General features: G+C 40.9%; 1 non-coding gene across 1 annotated transcript; it reads left to right on the top strand.

The window, feature by feature from the left end:
- The first annotated feature begins 3,500 nt into the window (after nucleotides 1-3,500).
- On the top strand, nucleotides 3,501-3,607 carry LOC141609968 (small nucleolar RNA R71). Its single transcript, XR_012527867.1, has one exon. It is a non-coding gene; the product is annotated as a small nucleolar RNA R71 (small nucleolar RNA).
- The last annotated feature ends 863 nt before the right edge of the window (nucleotides 3,608-4,470 follow it).

The raw sequence follows: 4,470 nt of genomic DNA, 5'->3' as shown, positions 1-4,470 counted from the left end.
AAAAAGGCTCTAGTTTGCTTAAGGTCACCCAACTTTTCTAAGGCATCTTCACAAATAAACTTGGTGGATAGAAATGATTTCCTAGCAAACTTGGCAAAAGTGTCCGTATGGGATTTGGAAATGAAAATTACCTCCGGATAGTTCGAAAGTTGAGCAATTTCCGGAGTAGAAGATGTTGTTGCTTCCATGGGAGGTTGTTGTTGTTGCACTTCCAAGTTTGGGTTAGCTACCACCATAGCCAATGCTTTCTTTGCTTGAAGACTCTTTTGTCTTGATGAGAGTGCCTTTGCCTTTGGTGCCTTTGCCTTTGTTGCCTTTGTTGCTCCCTTAGTCCTTGCCATTGATGAATAAACCAAGAAAAGAGTGAAAAATCTTCAATTTCTAGTGCACCCAAATCGATTTAAAGATGAAAGGCTTTGCCTTTATGAATTCAAAAATCGACTCAAAGTTTAAAGATTTTGTGCTTGGTTTTGATTTTTTGTTGAAAGGGGAGTGATTGATTTGTTGTTAAAAGGATGTTTTGATTTGATTTTGGTGAATGTTGTTGAGGAATCTTGTTTTTGTAATGGAGAGGATGAGGGTTTTGAGGGTTATGAGTAGTGTTATGAATGAAGGAATGAAGAAATGAATGTGGGAGGGGGTTTATAAAACCCGAAAAATTTGAACTGCAAGGGCAAGACGGGCGGATTCTGCTCGGGACGCCCGGATTTGGCCTGTTCTGGGTTGGGAAAAACTCGCCTAAAGACGGGCGTCTTTCAGTGAAAACGCTCGGATTTGCAAACACGGGACGGGCGTCTTCTACAGAAGACGGGGGGATTCCTTCACAGGGATTTTTCTTATTTTCTTCAGCCAAGAAGACGGGCGTCTTCCTTTCAGGACGGGCGGATTTTTAATGACGGGCGGATTTGAATGCAGGACGCCCGGATTCGTTGACAGTCAAAAATTTCAAATAATCAGCTCATAATAGGACGGGCATCTTCTAGCCAATATGCCCGGATTGCCTGAAGACGGGCGGATTCTCCTGAATCCGCTCGGATTCGACCCCTTTGTACCCGGATTCAGTTCCATCCGTGTACTTTGCCAATCCCTTGCCATTTTTTCATTCTTCTTCATATCTCGTGTTCGTCATTGTGGGGGCACTACTAAGGCATGTATAGCTTAGGCAATTGCCATCCCCACACTAAGCTAAAGCACTACACATTAATTGAAATTATTAGTCCCTCCCTCACTTCTCTCAAACATGATAATTATCTTGATCAAAGTATAAAAATCCAAAAATAACAAAAATGCAATTTAAGAATTGAAATGCAAGTTAAGGAGTTAGAAATATTTACAAATGGTGGTTTAGGGAGGACTCCACGAAACTCTCATTCTTGATGAGATGTCAAGGGGGCATGTTCAAGGTGTTGTTGATGTTGCTCAACACCTTGAAAAAGTAATCAAACGCTTGTTCATTATCATGATAGAGGTCTTCAATAGACCTTGGCCATTGTTGTGGGCCTTGATCGATGGCATTACCAATGTAGGGATTAAAAATCCCTTCAAATTCGTCGTCGCAAAGACCTCATACTTCATTAAGTTGATCATTGAAAATCTCTTGATTTGATGGAGACAACTTTCCCATTTCCTTTTCTTGGCCAATAAGGCCATCTTCTTCATTGCTTGTGCTTGATGAGATTTACAAGCTCTCCTTGTCACAATTCACTTGCTCTTTGAATGGAGCATCTTCAATTTTCTTCTTCCATTGGAGTTCCGACTTTTTCTTTTCATCCTTCCGACTATAATGATCGATCATAAAACACGATTCATGTAAACGGGGAGCTCTCATAGTCTTGTCAAGATTAAAAGTTATACTCTCATCTCCCACTTCTAGAGTGAGCTCTCCATGTTTTACATCAATCACCGCACCCACGGTGCGTAATAAGGGTCTTCCTAGAATGATTGGAATGTTGGAATCTTCCTCCATATCAACAATGACAAAGTCCACCGGGATGAAAAACTTCCCAATTCGTACGGGGACATCTTCCCATATCCCTAATGGGGTCTTCGTCGATCTATCGTCCATTTGGAGTGTGATATTGGTGCACTTAAGCTCTCCCATCCCCAACCTTTTACTCACCGAGTACGGCATAACACTCACACTAGCCCCTAGATCACATAAGGCTTTGTTGATCGTGGTGTCGCCAATGGTACACGGTATTGAGAAGCTTCCCGGATCCTTTAGTTTTGGAGGTGAACTCCCTTGAAGTATTGCACTACTCACCTTAGTGAAGGCGATACTCTCAAGTTTCTGGATCGACTTCTTCTTTGTGAGGATGTCTTTCATGTATTTCGCATAGGCCGGCATGTGATTGATTAATTCCGTGAAAGGAATTGAGACTTCCAAATTCTTCACAATTTCCATAAACTTTCCAAGTTGGTCATCAAATTTGGGCTTGGCTTGACGACTTGGAAAAGGAAGTCTAATCACAATGGGCTCATTCTCCTTGACCTTGTCTTCATTTTTCTTTGAAATTTCTTCTTTTGATGATTCTCCATCTTTGGAGTTTTGCAAAATTTCTTCCTTATCACTAGCTTCCACAACTTCATCCTCAACTTGCTTCTTTGGTGCTTCATACCTTGTACCACTTCTCAAGTGAATGGCACTAACCATTTCATGTCTTGGGGGATTACTTTGAGGTGGTAATTGCCCCTTTTGTCTTTGTGAGCTTGAAGATGCTAGTTGAGTCAATTGGGTTTCCAACATCTTGGTGTGAGCTAGAATGTTGTTGATGGTGGTTTCCTTTGCTTGACTATCTTTTTGCATTTGAGTGAAAAATTCTTGTTGATTCTTTTGCATTTGGAGGACCGCTTTTTGAACATCAAAACCTTGGTCATTTTTGTGATTGTATGGATTTTGATTTTGGTAACCTTGGTTTTGGTTGTAAAAGGGTCTTTGATTTTGGTTTCTCATGGGAGGTGGGGTGTATGTTGTTTGAGGGTTTTGAACATTTTGGCTTTTGTATGAGAGATTTGGATGGAATTTGGTGTTTTCATTGTAATAATTGGAATAAGGGGTACCCCTTTTGTATGCTTGGAAAGCATTCACTTGTTCATTTGTTCCCCTACATTCACTTTGGTCATGTCCCAAAGTTCCACAATTCTCACATATCCCATTTGGGATTGATGAGGATGCCGTCATGGCATTAACATGATGCTTTGGTGATTTTGAGGCTTCTTCAAGTCTAGTCATAGCTTGTTCACACTTCAAATTGATTGTGTCAATGTGAGCACTAAGTTGAGCACCCAATTGAGTAATGGAGTCCACTACATGCCTTCCTACTCTAGTAGCCTTGTGAGGTCTACTATATTGTGAGTTATGGACCGCCTTTTCCTCAATCTTGTTCTATGTTTGATTGTCATCAACTTCGGTGAACATTCCATTTGATCCAATGTTGAGAATGTTCCTTGAATCTTCATATAGACCGTTCCAAAATTGTTGTACCAAGAACCACTCGCTAAGTCCATGGTGAGGACATGAGCGACAAATTCCCTTGAACCGCTCCCAAGCTTCATACAAAGATTCTTCATCCCTTTGCTTAAAACCCGTAATTTGAGCTCTTAGCATGTTAGTCTTTTCCGGTGGGTAGAACTTTTTGTAGAAAGCTAGACCCAACTTCTTCCAAGAATCAATTCCGAGAGTGGCCTTATCAAGGCCCTTTAACCATTGTTTCGCGGTGCCAATTAGAGAAAAAGGAAATAAGACCCATCGAATTTGGTCTTGAGTTACACCGGTTTGAGAAATCGCATCACAATAGTCACAAAAGGTTTCCATAGGAGAATGTGGGTCTTCACTAGGCATCCCCCCAAATTGGCTCCTTTCGACTAATTGGATAAAGGCGGATTTGGCAATAAAATTTCCAGTCAAATGTTGTGGTGTGGGAGTACCATTTGGTAGGTTCTCCTCGGTGGGTACGGAATGTGATGAAAACTTCGGCATTGTAGGTTGATTTTGTGGGGTATTTTGTGTTGGGTTCTCCTCACCTTCTCTTGCAAAAGGGTTGATGAACTCAATAGTTGGTTGAATATCCACAACCTCACTAATACCTCTCAAATTCTTCCTAGCAAATCTCCTATTGTTTGTCAAGGTTCTTTCAATTTCACGATCAAAAGGTAACAAATCACCTTGTGACCTTCTAGACATGCAAAATATCAAACAACTCGAAAACAATTAGGAAAAACCTTGAGGAGTTTTACTTCCCCAAGGCAAAGAAAGACACAACTAATAACAATATAAGAAAATCTAAATCAAGTTAACACCGTCCCCGACAACGACGCCATTTTTTATCGGTCCGTTTCGTGTTCACAATTGAATAGATGTTGTCGTTGAGTCACGTCCGAATCAAAACACAATTTATAACTTCACAAACAACTCTACAATTAGTAAAGAGGCAAGTAAAGGTCAGATCCCAAGGGATGGGAATCGAGATG

The sequence above is a fragment of the Silene latifolia genome, chromosome 10 (assembly GCF_048544455.1).
Source record: "Silene latifolia isolate original U9 population chromosome 10, ASM4854445v1, whole genome shotgun sequence".
Classification (NCBI taxonomy): Eukaryota; Viridiplantae; Streptophyta; class Magnoliopsida; order Caryophyllales; family Caryophyllaceae; genus Silene; species Silene latifolia.
This window is presented reverse-complemented; position numbering and strand designations above follow the sequence as displayed.